The 17,063-nt window shown below is 43.4% G+C and overlaps 1 long non-coding RNA gene across 3 annotated transcripts in view; it reads left to right on the forward strand.

Annotated features, from left to right (window-relative positions):
• The window catches only part of LOC309639363, a 40,661-nt gene that overhangs the window by 7,712 nt on the left and 15,886 nt on the right, over positions 1-17,063 (forward strand). For all 3 annotated transcript variants that reach the window (XR_014251620.1, XR_014251621.1, XR_014251622.1), the window contains exons 2-3: positions 7,347-7,492; positions 8,661-8,968. This is a non-coding gene — a long non-coding RNA (uncharacterized lncRNA). The remainder of the gene's footprint in view (positions 1-7,346; positions 7,493-8,660; positions 8,969-17,063) is intronic.

Below are 17,063 nucleotides of genomic sequence, written 5' to 3' on the forward strand. Positions count from 1 at the left end.
AGCAAGAAGGCCATCGGTGACTTTGTCAGGAAGGATTTGGGGGCTTGGGGGCCGGGGCTAAATGAATGGATTATGGAAGGAAAAGGAGATGATGAAGAGAGATGTGAGAACAGACAGCTCCTTCAGGAAGTTGAGTGAGGAGGACCAGGGGTGGCTGGAAGGGTCATGGGCAAGGCAGATGCTGGACCCAGTGAACTGTCAGGCGGGTTTCCGAGTGGTGGTGCGTCCATTCTGTCAGTAGCCGTGCCAGGGAGGTTTAGAAGGGGAGCTGATTTGGGGATGCGTCATGGGTCTGGCCTCTGTGGTTTTGAATTTGACATAGGGGCAAGGGGTGCATGTGGAAGTGCCCAGCAAGCAGTTTGATATGGGACCCGTGTTGGGCGACTGGACAGGAAAACCTGAGTAGGACCCAGGTGAGGGGGGATGAGCTAGGAAGCTACTAGAACAAAGGCAGGCTGGCAAGAAGGCACAAAGGAGCTTTGGGTGCAGCCTTAGAATTCATGAGCATGGTGAGGGTGTGTGAACTCCATGAGGCCAGGTGCTGGAGGTAAGGAACCAGGCCTCAAATTCAGACTTCAGAGCTTATCAAGAGCATTCACTGTGAACAGGGGAGGTCAGAGGTGGAGCCCAGGAGCTGTAAGCTGTCGGGGAGAGGGAGCGGGAAAGGAAAGGCCTGGGTTTGGAGCTGGAGCCATTGACCTTGGCTAGTTGCTAGGCATAGTCTAGGCAGTCATATGGAGTGATGGGCTCTGTGGGCTGACTTTAGGGAGGCAGCACTTTTGCCGTAATCTTTGCTGTGTCTTCAAAATGTAAAAACATTCATCTGTGTATTTCAGGTGTGCCAAGCCCTGATCGATCGTGGTGTTTGCCATGAATTACTTTTAATTTATATGTGATTGTAGTTAGCATTACAATATGTAAATCAGGCGTTTATCTGTTAAATCTGTCCTGGATGCGGGAATAACAAGGTAGCTGGGAAAACATCAAAATTCAAAAGGTGGGGCACTTCCCTGGTGGTCCAGTGGCTAAGACTCCACGCTCCCCATGCAGAGGGCCCAGGTTTGATCTCTGGTCAGGGAACTGGATCCCGCAGGCCGCAACTAAAGATCACGCATGCCGCAACTAAAGATCACGCATGCCGCAATTAAGCCCCGGTGCAGCCAAATAAATAAATACATATTTTTTTAAAAAGACAAAATGAAGATATTACATTTAAAAAAAATTCAGAAGGTGGAACAATTTGAATGCTGGTATTTCACTCCACTGTTGCTGTTCATTCTCTCAGTCAGCAAACAGTTGTTGAGCAGCTTCTGTGTCAGGGGCCGCTCTTCCTTTTACCCTCAGTTCCCTCTCCCTCTCCAGTTCTACACCATCATACGCACTGTTCTCTTCACCCACTTTTTCCCACAGGTAACTCTATCCCATCTCCTCTTAAGAAATATCCTTTAAAGAATTTTTATGTCCAGAAATATTTTTTTAAAAATGTAATATATAATCTTCAGACTCTTACAGTAAAATGAACCAAGAAGAAGAAAAAATCCCAAACACGATCGTAGAGTGACTGTGGCTGGAAGGAAACGCAAGGATGAGGGGAATGAACATCTTACTACTGTGGAGCCCAGATACCAGAAACGTGCGTGTTAGGGGGGGCGTCGTAAGTGGACTCGGTTTGGCCCCGTCATGGCAAGACCCTGACTTCAAAGATAGGAGGTTAAGTACCAGCTTCAAACACTCAATGTGTTCTGTGAGTTTCCAGTGATATTTCTACCTGGCACTTTCCTCTACATTTACCTTAATGGCTCAGCTGGAACTCAGCCATCACCACTGAATGTTCTTGAGTCTTAAGCAGTATTGGCAGCAGCTTCCTTATTGTCCTGATATTAGAAGTAGAAATTCCACCCAGTTGCAGCCAGGCTGTTGCTGCCCAGGCAGTGGAGGGGCATTTCCACTTTCTAGGAGCTTGTCCTTTCCAACACTGAGAGGCCTTTTGTCACCTTCACAAGTCATCAGATTTATGAGAAATCTTCCCATTCCCAGAGTGGCTCTGCCATCAGCCATTTTACTCTGCTTTTTCCTCTGACTTTCTTCTCTCTTGGCTATAGTAGGAAAATCTGCTCCAATAAACATGACGTTGTTAATATATGTAAAGCATTTAGAAGAATGCTTCATATGTATTAAGAGCTATTATCATTAATATTATTGTTGTTACTGCCACCATCTTGGATTAGAAGCTGAAACCCAGCCGAGCCTCTCATTTTTCTCTGGTGATGCTGGGTGGCTTAAGAAAATCCAAGTTATCTAGAAATGAGGTAGAAAATACTTGGTTTCCTCTCCATTTTGTGGCCATGGTCAGCCCAAAGAGCCTTAAAAAGGTCAAAGTATTATCACTGTAGTATATTTACTTGTTGGAGCTTTAACATCCCCTCTCTGGATTCCTGACTTGGCAGTGGGATGGATAACCCAGAAATCTCTGCATAGAATGATGCACAGCCATCCAGTGTTTACCAAACAGTAGCTCGATGTGGGACAGTAATAAACATCATAGCTCACATTATTGAGCACTTTAGTATGTGCCAAATAGTGTTCTAAGTGCTTTTATATATACTATTTCATCTATTCTTCATAAAAATCCTGCGTGTAGGACTATTATCCTCGTTTTATAAATGAAGAAACAATCATAAAGAGGTTAGGTAACTTGCCTAAAGCCACAAAGATAATAAGTGGAAGAGCCAGGCTATGTACCCAGGAAGTCTGATCCCATAGCCTTTGCTAATAACCACCTCACTGTGCTGATAGGGAGAACCCTGGATCTGAGATGGTCCAGTTTTGATCTCAGCTCCTCCACTCCATCCTTTAACAAGTCTAATGATCTTGGGGAAATTACTCAACCTTTCTGAACCTGTCTACTCATCTGTAAGATAGGGATGGTACACTACACTGGTGCTCAAGATGGAAGAGGAAAGTTGTGCCTCCTTGGGGTCCTAGTCTGGGGTGGAGAAGGAAGAGAGAAGAGGACTAACATGGGACAAAACCATTACAATATAATATAAGAAATGCCACTGTAGAGGAATGTACAGAGAAAGGAACATCTTCCGAGCTGGGGCAGGGCGAAGTCAGAGGAGCTTCAAGTTTCCAGTAACGTTTGTGTTTGGTATCGAAAGACAAGATGGGGGAGTTCCCTGGCAGTCCAGTGGTTAGGACTTGGTGCTCTCACTGCCAGGGACTCGGGTTCTATCCCTGGTCAGGGAACTAGGATCCCGCAAGCCACTCAGTGCGGCCAAAAAAAAAAAAAAAAAAGACAAGATGGAATTGGATGAGGTGGACAGAGGGAACAAGTTTCCAGGCAGAAGGAATAGCATGAGTACAGGTACTGGAGCCTGGAAGAGCTTGGCAGTCTGTGTTCAGGTAACGGCTAGAGGATCGGTTTGCAGCTGGAGATTGAGGATGAGGTAGGAACTGATGGTGGCGAATACATTGCAGAGCGGGGCACACAAGCCTTCAGATGTCAGTATGTTCTGCGCCATCAAGACACAGACACATTTAAAAACAAAACTTAATGAAATTAAGTAAATTTAACAATAAAAAAATGCTCTACTTTTTTAATTGAACTATAATTCAGGTACCAAAAAATTCACCATTTTACAGTGTACAATTCGGCAGTTTTTAGTGTGTTCATAAGGTTGTACACCTCTCTCTAATTCCAGAACATCTTCACTCCAAAAAGAAGCCTACTACCTGCTAGCAGTCACACACACACACACCCCCCCCGCCCCCAGCCATCCTGCCCGGTTCTCATCCTCCGGCAACCGCTGCTCTACTTTCTGTCTCTATGGATTTGCCTATTCTGGACATTTCATGTCAATCACACTAAGTTTGACCTTTTGTTTCTGGCTTCTTTTACTAGGCATGTTTTCGAGATTCATCTATGTTGTAGAGTGTACCAGTATTTCATTCCTTTTTACGGCTGAATAACCTCCTTTTGCATGGTTATACCGCATTCTGTTTATCCATTCATCAGTTGGTGGACATTTGGGTCGTTTCCACCTTTTGGCTGTTATGGATAATGCTGCTATGAACATTCATGTGCAGCTTTTTGTTTGATACCTGTTTTAAGTTCTTTGGGAGTGTATACCTGGGAGTGAAATTGTGGATAACTCTGAGTTTAACCATTTGAGGAACCTACCAGACTGTTTCCACAGTGGCTGCACCTCTGCATCCCACCAGCAACACGAGTTCCAACTTCTCCACATCCTTGCTAACACTTGTTATCCCCCCTCCCCTTTTTAAAATTATTGCCATTCTAGTGGGGAAAAGTGATATCTCATTGTGGTTTTGATTTGCATTTTCCTAATGACTAATGAAAAGATGTTGAACATCTTTTCATGTGCTTTTTGGCCATTTGTTTACCTTCTTTGGAGAAACGTTTATTGCAGTCCTTTGCCCATTTTTTAATTGGTTTGTTTGTCTGTATTGTAATAGTTCTTATATATTCTGGATAATAGACTTTTATCAGATATATGAGATATTTTCTTCCCATCTGTGAGTTGTGTTTTCACTTTCTTGATAGTCCTTTGATGCACGAAAGTTTTTAATTTTGATGAAGTCTAGTTAATCTGTTTTTTCTTTGGTTGCTTGTGCTTTTGGTGTTATATTTTGTGGGTTTTTTTTTTTTTTTTTGGTGTTGTATTTTGCATGTGTATATCTAGCTGTCCCAGCACCATTTGTTGAAAGACTATCCTTTCCCCACTGAATGGTCTTGGTACCCCTGTCAAAAATCAAATGACCATAGATGTATGAATTTATTTCTGGACTCTCAATTCTGTTCCAATGATATATGTGTTTATCATTATGCCAGCACTATATTATTTTTATTAATATAACTTTGTGAATGCTCTACTTTTATTACCCTAGATGTGCTTCTGATATGTAGTACATTTGTGTATTGTGATTAGTATTTTGTATTTTCATTTTTTTTTTTGGAGCATGTACTTCTGTGTGGATCATTTATATAATTAGTACCCTTGTCATTTAAAATAATTATGAAGTGTTTGTTTTATTGCCTTACTGTGCTGTGCTTGCTTTTGTCAAACTCTTATGTCACCCTGTTTTCTGGGTTGGTTTTTACTCTTTTAGATAGCCTTGTTTGCACTGTTTTTTCTGGACCCAGACTCATTAGCTATCAAGCCTCACCCCCTGGATGTCAGGGAATGCTGGCTGCGTTTTTTTTTTTTTTTTTTTTTGGCTGCGTTTTTTAATTCATGCTGACAGAAACTTGGACCACTCCCACCTGCCTCAGCCCAGACCCACTACTTCCTGCCAGTTGTGAATTGAATTTCTGACCTCTTTCTTGAACCAGAGCTCTCCAGAGGTCAGGAGTGGCACCAGCCTTAGGATCTGCTGAATACTTTTTTGTAAATTACTATCCCTGAGATGTCATACTGATGAGGAGACACATGGGAAAAAACTATCTTTTGAACTTCTCTCATGCTGCCAAAACAAGCACCTACAAGTTCTGTTTCCATATGTAATATGTCCCTGTCTTTAGAAAGGAGGAGCTCCCAGAGAGGATGGGACTTGTTCAGGTTGCCCAGTGACCACACAGTGCTACTAGGAACAGAATTTGTCCCTCACTCCCATGGATGCTCATCTCATCATCCTAACCAAACACTCCTTTCCTATTGGGCAACAGAAGATAGAATTTACATCTCAGTAGTTTCCCCAGGGGAGGTCTTGAGTTTCTTCTTCCCTGCTCTTGTGAATAACCAGGTAAGGAGACCCAGCGAAATGACTTGCACGCATTGTGCTGCTCTTTAACAGATCAAGATCATTGGCTCTGGCAGCAGACCTGTGAGATAAGGGGCAGGAGAGAAAGTCCACAGCTTCAGGGTGTCCTGAGCTCTTTAGGGATTTTGGATGAGCAGAGATGCCCCGTTTTCTCCCATAACAAATAGGATATCTTCTGTGAAACTTGGCTCTAGCGGTTATTGACCAACCTGTTGGTATATATAAACTTTTCCTATGGGAATTTTCAAACAGATGCAAAAGTCGAGAGGATAATGTAATGAATTACCAGGTACCTGTCACCCAGCTTGTGGAATTATCAATACATGGCCAATCGTGTTTCATCTCTACCCCCTTTCGCTCCCTCTCCCCACTGGATTATTTTGAACCAAAATTAGTATATTGATCAAGTTTTCAGTTTCTACTTATTCTTGAAGCGGTTTCCCTCAGATGTTAGGATGTGAGCTCTCATTTAGATTGCTTTTAGCAGCTTCATTGGCCCCGTCGTTCTCTCTCTGGCAGTGTTGTTGTATTGGCAGAATCACAGGAATTTTCTGGCCTCAAACTCTGTTCTTTTGTGCCTCCCACTCCCGGTGTCCTGGGAACCTGTCATGCCTCTTCCCTGTGATCCCAGTGCCTGGACCTCCACTCATCAGCTCTCCCAGGTCGTCATCCCTTACGTTGGAGGCTAAGAATTTCTCTATATGAGGGTCTAGGCTGGCATGTAGAAGGTGCTTAATAACGAGTTGTTGATGACTGACTGGATGTATTCTGTTTGGCTTTCCACTCACCTGAACCTCACACTCAGCTGTTTTAACAGTGCACTTGGTTCTGTGTATCTTAAATGAGGAGGAACTTACCTGAGCCTCACCACCGCTTCTGTCCAGCTGCAGTCTGGATTTTCCTGGCTCCCCCTGCTGGCCGCTCCTGGGCAGCTGCGTATAGGTGCCTCTGGTGGTGTAAGACTGGAGCCGGAGCCAAGTTCTGCCAAGGGAAAGTAGAACATTGTTGTGAACTTCCCCGGGCCAGTCCAGGCAGGTGTCAGGAGGAGAAGAGCAGCTTGAGAACCATTCTGGGAAGGGCAGCTTTCTGGGTAAGGGACAGGGAAGGTGGGCCACTGCCCACAAAGTCAGGAGGGCAGGGTTGAAGCCTCAGCACTGGAAGACCACATGGGCCCGTAAATGAACTGGTCCTTGTGTGGGGACTGGGGCCTATACTGACAATAGAGATGAGCTCCTTCTCCCCTTAAGACAAAGCAGCCTGGGGTCAGACATGGTCACCAGGCAGGCAGAGGGGCTACAGAGTTTTATCTCAGCCTCTGTGAAAATTGAGGCCAGGAGGGTGGTGAACGTAGGTGGGAGCATCCCCAGAGTTCACGGTCCCACGTGGGATACATGACCCCACCTCCTAGCTCTTAAGACAAGTAATGACTCTGCGGAACTCTGGGTGCATGTTTCTGTGGGGGCTCCTTCCTCCACCGTCTGTAAGTATAATAAATTCCCCACACCTGTCCACCCCTTCCATCACATTTCTTGGTTATTTACATGTATTTGTCTTTTCCACAGCACAACTTCCCAGAAAGTGGGCTGTGGCAGAATGCATCTCGCCTGACTCCAGCCAGCTGCAGGTGTCTGGAAGAGGGTTGAAGGTGGTCAGATGCTAAGGGCAGAGCCCCTCTTCTTCTCTCCAACCCCAAGCCCCAAGTGCCAGGGTAATTGCACGCTGAGCTGAACATGGAAAATGGGCTTTTGTTCCCTTTCAGGGTATAGCGTTTCCCCAATACACAAGGAAGGGAACCCAATCCAGAAGAACCCCAGGGCATGAAAATTGCCATTGGACTTGGGCAGGTATAACTATGAAGCAGTCCTTATAATGAAATGTTTGGAAGGAATTAATTTCTGTGTGGGGTGGTGGGGATGGAGCGGTGGACAGTGGACTGCATTCTAATGGGGGAAGGCAGACCATACACTTATGTAAGTATATAGTGTGTCAGGGGTGCTAGGTACTAAGAAGGAAAAAGAATCAGGGGAAAGGGATAAGGTAGGAGTATGTCGTTTTAAATTTGGTGGTCAGGGAGAACAGCCCTGCTGAAGTGAGACAGCAAGCCCTGTGACTACCTGGAGAAAAAATATTCCAGGCAGGGGACAGCAAGTGCAGAGGCCCCGAGGCAGGCACGTGCTTGCTTGTGAGAGGAACAGCGAGGAGACCAGTGTGTCTGGAGCCGGGCGAGGGAAGGAGGGTCAGAGAGAGAACCAGGGGCCAGGTCATGAGGGGCCTTGTACACCTCGGTGAGGGATTTGGATTCGCTCTGAGTGAGATGGAAAGCCGTCAGAGGGTCTGGAGCCCAGAGTAACATGAACCAACTGATGTCTAAAAAGACTCGCTCTGGCTGCTGAGACTGATCACGGGAGGCAAAGGCGGGGAAGGGGGACCAACTGGAGGATGGAGAGAGGTGAGGTGGACTGGATGGAGTAGTAGCAGAAGTGAAGGAGCACTTGACTTGCAGATACGGTTGAATGGACAGCCAGCAGGGCCTGCAGGTGGAGTGAATGTTGGATGTGAGAGGAGGAGAGAGCCCGGGCTGCCTGCAGAGGCCTGGCCTGCATCCCCAGGAGTCCGTGCTACCCTTTACTGAGGTGAGGGGTCTGGAGAACAGTAGGTCTGAGGGAAAATTCACCAGTTCTGTTTTTACGTTCTGCGAGTGAAGGTATCCACTTCAAATAACAGTAGATGTTTCAAAGAATAGGCTCCCCAAAGGAATAATAATAGCTAAAGACATTTACGTTGTGCTTTACAGTTGACAGTGTTCCCAGTCATGTTATCTTACTCTGTTTTCACGTCACCCACATAAGGGAGTGCATTTTCTTTCCATTTTGCAGGTAAGAAAGCTGAGATTCGGAAGGGTTCTGCACAAGAGAGCCAATTTTTGGATGCTGCCACGCAGAGAGAGACAACAGCCAGCCAGTCTTGAAGAGCAGCAGCCAACCAACAGAGAGACGGCCACTTCCCCATGGCCTCCCGGTCCCTGTCCACAGCCCTGCCGCAGACGGGAGCAGGGGGGTAGTGACAGAGGACAGACCGCCTTCTGCCACCCTCCACTCAGGCCACCAGGGCCATGGCCACGTCTAGCTTCCCTGGGACTGGAGGCCGAGAGCTTTGAAGGAGAGCTTGACCTGGACATTTTTAAGTGAGTATTTTTATTTGTATAAACATTTTAAATGAATCTGAGAAACCAGAAGGAGACTATTCTAATTTCTGAAAGTAGTTGAGAATCTATGGTGTCCGTCATTAAGCTAGCCAGTGAGAAAGAGGGCTTAGACATGTTGTTACTAAGGGCAGCTATTGAAAGATATAAAAAAGGATTCACATTTATACAGGATGAGATGCCCCAATAAACCAGTTGCAAGTGCATTTTCTTCCACTCTTTTTCCACGCATCTTTTTAACATTGTTCAGATCTTACCACCTAGGCAATTTTATTTTCTCATAACCTGCTGTTTTTTCATAACCACTTTTTTATTTTAGTTGTTCTGTTTGTTTGTTTTTCTATACTGCAGGTTCTTATTAGTCATCAATTATATACACATCAGTGTATACATGTCAATCCCAATCACCCAATTCAGCACACCACCATCCCCACCCCACCGCAGTTCTCCCCCCTTGGTGTCCATATGTCTGTTCTCTACATCTGTGTCTCAACTTCTGCCCTGCAAACGGGCTCATCTGTACCATTTTTCTAGGTTCCACATACATGCGTTAATATACGATATTTGTTTTTCTCTTTCTGACTTACTTCACTCTGTATGACAGTCTCTAGATCCATCCACGTCTCAACAAATGACTCAGTTTCATTCCTTTTTATGGCTGAGTAATATTCCATTGTATATATGTACCACATCTTCTTTAACCATTCGTCTGTCGATGGGCATTTAGGTTGCTTCCATGACCTGGCTATTGTAAATAGTGCTGCAATGAACATTGGGGTGCATGTGCCTTTTTGAATTATGGTTTTCTTTGGTTATACGCCCAGTAGTGGGATTGCTGGATCATATGGTAAATCTATTTTTAGTTTTTTAAGGAACCTCCATACTGTTCTCCATAGTGGCTGTATCAATTTACCTTCCCACCAACAGTGCAAGAGGGTTCCCTTTTCTCCACACCCTCTCCAGCATTTGTTGTTTGTAGATTTTCTGATGATGCCCATTCTAACTGGTGTGAGGTGATACCTCATTGTAGTTTTGATTTGCATTTCTCTAATAATTAGTGATGTTGAGCATCTTTTCATGTGCTTCTTGGCCATCTGTATGTCTTCTTTGGAGAAATGTCTATTTAGGTCTTCTGCCCATTTTTGGATTGGGTTGTTTGTTTCTTTAATATTGAGCTGAATGAGCTGTTTATATATTTTGGAGATTAATCCTTTATCTGTTGAATCGTTTGCAAATATTTTCTCCCATTCTGAGGGTTGTCTTTTCGTCTTGTTTATGGTTTCCTTTGCTGTGCAAAAGCTTTTAAGTTTCATTAGGTCCCATTTGTTTATTTTTGTTTTTATTTCCATTATTCTAGGAGGTGGATCAAAAAAGATCTTGCTATGATTTATGTCAAAGAGTGTTCTTCCTATGTTTTCCTCTAAGAGTTTTATAGTGTCTGGTCTTACATTTAGGTCTTGAATCCATTTTGAGTTCATTTTTGTGTATGGTGTTAGGGAGTGTTCTAATTTCATTCTTTTACATGTAGCTGTCCAGTTTTCCCAGCACCACTTATTGAGGAGACTGTCTTTTCGCCATTGTATACCTTTGCCTCCTTTGTCATAGATTAGTTGACCATAGGTGCGTGGGTTTATCTCTGGGCTTTCTATCTTGTTCCATTGATCTATATTTCTGTTTTTGTGCCAGTACCATATTGTCTTGATTACTGTAGCTTTGTAGTATAGTCTGAAGTCAGGGAGTCTGATTCCTCCAGCTCCGTTTTCTTCCCTCAAGACTGCTTTGGCTATTCGGGGTCTTTTGTGTCTCCATACAAATTTTAAGATGATTTGTTCTAGTTCTGTAAAAACTGCCATTGGTAATTTGATAGGGATTGCATTGAATCTGTAGATTGCTTTGGGTAGTATAGTCATTTTCACAATATTGATTCTTCCAATCCAAGAACATGGTATATCTCTCCATCTGTTGGTATCATCTTTAATTTCTTTCATCAGTGTCTTATAGTTTTCTGCATACAGGTCTTTTGTCTCCCTAGGTAGGTTTATTCCTAGGTATTTTATTCTTTTTGTTGCAGTGGTAAATGGGAGTGTTTCCATAATTTCTCTTTCAGATTTTTCATCATTAGTGTATAGGAATGCAAGAGATTTCTGTGCATTAATTTTGTATCCTGCAACTACCAAATTCATTGATTAGCTCTAGTAGTTTTCCGGTGGCATTTTTAGGATTCTCTATGTATAGTATCATGTCATCTGCAAACAGTGACAGTTTTACTTCTTCTTTTCCAATTTGTATTCCTTTTATTTCTTTTTCTTCTCTGATTGCCGTGGCTAGGACTTCCAAAACTATGTTGAATAATAGTGGTGAGAGTGGACATCCTTGTCTCGTTCCTGATCTTAGAGGAAATGCTTCCAGTTTTTCACCATTGAGAATGATGTTTGCTGTGGGTTTGTCGTATATGGCCTTTATTATGTTGAGGTAGGTTCCCTCTATGCCCACTTTCTGGAGAGTTTTTATCATAAATGGGTGTTGAATTTTGTCAAAAGCTTTTTCTGCATCTATTGAGATGATCATATGGTTTTTATTCTTCAATTTGTTAATATGGTGTATCACATTGATTGATTTGCGTATATTGAAGAATCCTTGCATACCTGGGATAAATCCTACTTGATCGTGGTGTATGATCCTTTTAATGTGTTGTTGGATTCTGTTTGCTAGTATTTTGTTGAGGATTTTTGCATCTATGTTCATCAGTGGTGTTGGTCTGTAATTTTCTTTTTTTGTAGTATCTGTCTGGTTTTGGTATCAGGGTGATGGTGGCCTCATAGAATGAGTTTGGGAGTGTTCCTTCCTCTGCAGTTTTTTGGAAGAGTTTGAGAAGGATGGGTGTTAGCTCTTCTCTAAATGTTTGATAGAATTCACCTGTGAAGCCATCTGGTCCTGGACTTTAGTTTGTTGGAAGATTTTTAATCACAGTTTCAATTTCATTACTTGTGATTGGTCCGTTCATATTTTCTATTTCTTCCTGGTTCAGTCTTGGAAGGTTATACCTTTCTAAGAATTTGTCCATTTCTTCCAGGTTGTCCATTTTATTGGCATAGAGTTGCTTGTAATAGTCTCTTAGGATGCTTTGTATTTCTGTGGTGTCTGTTGTAACTTCTCCTTTTTCATTTCCAATTTTATTGATTTGAGTCCTCTCCCTCTTTTTCTTGATGAGTCTGGCTAATGGTTTATCAATTTTGTTTATCTTCGCAAAGAACCAGCTTTTAGTTTTGTTGACCTTTGCTATTGTTTTCTTTGTTTCTATTTCATTTATTTCTGCTCTGATCTTCATGATTTCTTTCCTTCTGCTAACTTTGGGTTTTGTTTGTTCTTCTTTCTCTAGTTCCTTTAGGTGTAAGGTTAGATTGTTTACTTGAGATTTTTCTTGTTTCTTTCGGTAGGCTTGTATAGCTATAAACTTCCCTCTTAGAACTGCTTTTGCTGCATCCCATAGGTTTTGGATCATCATGTTTTCATTGTCATTTGTCTCTAGGTATTTTTTGATTTCCTCTTTGATTTCTTCAGTGATCTCTTGGTTATTTAGTAACGTATTGTTTAGCCTCCATGTGTTTGTGTTTTTTACATTTTTTTCCCTGTAATTCACTTCTAATCTCATAGCGTTGTGGTCAGAAAAGATGCTTGATATGATTTCAATTTTCTTAAATTTACCGAGGCTTGATTTGTGACCCAAGATGTGATCTATCGTGGAGAATGTTCCGTGCACATTTGAGAAGAAAGTGTAATCTGCTGTTTTTGGATGGAATGTCCTATAAATATCAATTAAATCTATCTGGTCTATTGTGTCATTTAAAGCTTCTGTTTCCTTATTTATTTTCATTTTGGATGATCTGTCCATTGGTGTAAGTGAGGTGTTAAAGTCCCCCACTATTATTGTGTTACTGTCGATTTCCTCTTTTATAGCTGTTAGCAGTTGCCTTATGTATTGAGGTGCTCCTATGTTGGGTGCATGTATATTTATAATTGTTATATCTTCTTCTTGGATTGATCCCTTGATCATTATGTAGTGTCCTTCCTTGTCTCTTGTAACATTCTTTATTTTAAAGTCTATTTTATCTGATATGAGTATAGCTACTCCAGCTTTCTTTTGATTTCCATTTGCATGGAATATCTTTTTCCATCCCCTCACTTTCAGTCTGCATGTGTCCCTAGGTCTGAAGTGGGTCTCTTGTAGACAGCATATATATGGGTCTTGTTTTTGTATCCATTCAGCAAACCTGTGTCTTTTGGTTGGAGCATTTAATCCATTCACGTTGAAGGTAATTATCGATATGTATGTTCCTATGACCATTTTCTTAATTGTTTTGGGTTTGTTTTTGTAGGTCCTTTTCTTCTCTTGTGTTTCCCACTTAGAGAAGTTCCTTTAGCATTTGTTGTAGAGCTGGTTTGGTGGTGCTGAATTCTCTTAGCTTTTGCTTGTCTGTAAGGCTTTTGATTTCTCCATCAAATCTGAATGAGATCCTTGCTGGGTAGAGTAATCTTGGTTGTAGGTTCTTCCCTTTCATCACTTTAAGTATATCATGCCACTCCCTTCTGGCTTGTAGAGTTTCTGCTGAGAAATCAGCTGTTAACCTTATGGGAGTTCCCTTGTATGTTATTTGTCGTTTTTCCCTTGCTGCTTTCAATAATTTTTCTTTGTCTTTAATTTTTGCCAATTTGATTACTGTGTGTCACGGCGTGTTTCTCCTTGGGTTTATCCTGTATGGGACTCGCTGTGCTTCCTGTACTTGGGTGGCTATTTCCTTTCCCACGTTAGGGAAGTTTTTGACTATAATCTCTTCAAATATTTTCTCTGGTCCTCTCTCTCTCTCTTCTCCTTCTGGGACCCCTATAATGTGAATGTTGTTGCGTTTAATGTTGTCCCAGAGGTCTCTTAGGCTGTCTTCATTTCTTTTCATTCTTTTTTCTTTAGTCTGTTCCGCAGCAGTGAATTCCACCATTCTGTCTTCCAGGTCACTTATCCGTTCTTCTGCCTCAGTTATTCTGCTATTGATTCCTTCTAGTGTAGTTTTCATTTCAGTTATTGTATTGTTCATCTCTGTTTGTTTGTTCTTTAATTCTTCTAGGTCTTTGTTAAACATTTCTTGCATCTTCTCGATCTTTGCCTCCATTCTTATTCCGAGGTCCTGGATCATCTTCACTATCATTATTCTGAATTCTTTTTCTGGAAGGTTGTCTATCTCCACTTCATTTAGTTGTTTTTCTGGGGTTTTATCTTGTTCCTTCATCTGGTATATAGCCCTCTGCCTTTTCATCTTGTCTATCTTTCTGTGAATGTGGTTTTTGGTCCACAGGCTGCAGGATTATAGTTTTTCTTGCTTCTGCTGTCTGCCCTCTGGTGGTTGAGGCTATCTAAGAGGCTTGATGGGAGGCTCTGGTGGTGGGTAGAGTTGACTGTTGCTGTGGTGGTCAGAGCTCAGTAAAACTTTAATCCACTTGACTGTTGATGGGTGGGGCTGGGTTCCCTCCCTGTTGGTTGTTTTGCCTGAGGCAACCCAACACTGGAGCCTACCTGGGCTCTTTGGTGGGGCTAATGGCAGACTCTGGGAGGGCTCACGCCAAGGAGTATTTCCCAGAACTTCTGCTGCCAGTGCCCTTGTCCCCACGGTGAAACAGAGCCACCCCCTGCCTCTGCAGGAGACCTTCCAACACTAGCAGGTAGGTCTGCTTCAGTCTCCCCTGAGGTCACTGCTCCTTCCCCTGGGTCCCGATGCGCACACTATTTTGTGTGCGCCCTCCAAGAGTGGGGTCTCTGTTTCCCCCAGTCCTGTCGAAGTCCTGCAATCAGTTCCCACTAGGCTTCAAAGTCTGATTCTCTATGAATTCCTCCTCCCGTTTCCGGACCCCTAGGTTGGGAAGCCTGACGTGGGGCCCAGAACCTTCACTCCAGCGGGTGGACTTCTGTGGTATAAGTGTTCGCCGGTCTGTGAGTCACCCACCCACCAGTTATGGGATTTGATTTTACTCTGATTGCGCCCCCTCCTACCGTCTCATTGTGGCTTCTCCTTTGTCTTTGGATGTGGGGTATCTTTTTTGGTGAGTTCCAGTGTCTTCCTGTCGATGATTGTCCAGCAGCTAGTTGTGATTCTGGTGTTCTCGCAAGAGGGAGTGAGAGCACGTCCTTCTACTCTGCCATCTTGGTTCCTCTCCTCATAACCACTTTTAATATAAACATTTCCCTCTATGATATTGAACATTGTTGTAATCATTTTTAAGTGGCTGTGTATTAACCAGCTATTTAGGCTGCTTTCACATTTTACGTACATCTTTGTGTCTTAAGCTCATTAGTATCACTTTGTTAGATAGCTTCTTACAAGTAGAATTACTGGTTTAAAGGATATGAACATTTTTAGACTCTTGATAAATTCTAACAAATTATTTTCCAAAAAAGTTCTGCTGTCAGTACAGGAAAGTAAGAGTGAGCCCTGGAGCCAAGATCTGCTGACTCTAAATCTCAGGCTTTTTATTCTGGGCTAGATATATGAGCCTCGGTTTTCTTATCTGTGAAATGGGGATGACTGCCCCAGTCACAGTCACGAGAATCAGAAAAACCATGTGCTGAATAAATGGGGGGGAGTTACTATTTTAATGAGAGAAGATTTGTTATTTAAAGCTGGCTGCAGGGACTTCCCTGGTGGCGCAGTGGTTAAGAATCCACCTGCCAATGCAGGGGACATGGGTTCGAGTCCTGGTCCAGGAAGATCCCATATGCCACGGAGCAACTAAGCCCATGCACCACAACTACTGAGCCTGCGCTCTAGAGCCCGCAAGCCACAACTACTGAAGCCCATGTGCCTAGAGCCCATGCACCACAACGAAGAGTAGCCCCTGCTCGCCACAACTAGAGAAAACCCGCACGCAGCTATGAAGACCCAACGCAGCCAAAAATAAAATTAATTAATTAGTTTTTAAAAAGCCGGCTGCAGTAGTCCTCTTAGGAAAATGTCTTTGTTCAGACGTTGGAGCATGATCTGCCCCGACCAGCTCTTCTTCACTCTCTGATTGCTGGCTGACTTTTTCTAGCAGCTCCTACACAGTCTGAAATGGCCCTTTTCTCCCTTGATGACATGAAGGCATCTGTCACTTTGTCAGCTGGTATTTGGACTTCAAGAGCAGGTTTGCCCACCTCCTCCCTTCTCTGAGCACCCCTCCCCCGTTTCTCCCACACCCATCCCTACATCTCCGAGTCCTAAGCATGCTCCAGGGTCCTGCTCTAATGCCACCACCTTCTCAGACCTTCTCCAAACCATCGTAGCATTTACTTTCTTTCCCCTCTCATGTCACGTTCTCTCTTGTGGTTCAGACATTTGCTTATGTGTGTGTCCCATGTCCTGTCCTGCTTTGTGTGTTTAAGCTCCTTGAGAGCAGGAATTCAGTCCTTCCTGGCACAGTCGCCCACTCAGAACATCTGTCAAATAAATCAGCAGCTGCTAAGTGCCAAGCACTATTCTAGGTTTTGGGAATACAGAAACAAATTATCTATCTTTGCACGAACCCCGTTTGCTGGGAAACCTGGCCTCATATGGGGAGATAGATCCATAAAAGCATGATGTAAAAGTAATATGTGCAGAACAGGGAGCTGGCACAGAGGAGATGGCACACAGTGATGGGGCCCTGGGACCCACAGTCAGACAGTTCAGGATTCGGATCTTAATTCTGCCACTGCACAGCTGTGTGACATGGGCAATTACTTGACCTCTCTGGGCCTCAGTGAGATTAAACAGTACCTACTCCACAGGGTTGTTGATGTACGTGAGGGCCCTGGCACAGTTCGTGGCACAAAGCAATGATGTGAGGATGAAAGTTGCCTCCTCCTGGAGGGGGCGGGGAAAACTTTGTAGGCAAAGGGCCACTTGAGCTGAATAAGATGAATAAGAGTTCTTCAGGGAGACAGGAGATATGGACTTTACAGGTGGAGGAAACGACATGAAAAAGCAAATAGTTTATCACCATCCAGAGAAAAGCTTAAAAAAAAAGTAAACACGGGCCCTGCCACGCGTGGAGTTTGTGCTTCTCAGTGTGG

This window comes from Balaenoptera physalus (genome assembly GCF_965194825.1).
Source record: "Balaenoptera physalus genome assembly, chromosome: 12".
Classification (NCBI taxonomy): domain Eukaryota; kingdom Metazoa; phylum Chordata; class Mammalia; order Artiodactyla; family Balaenopteridae; genus Balaenoptera; species Balaenoptera physalus.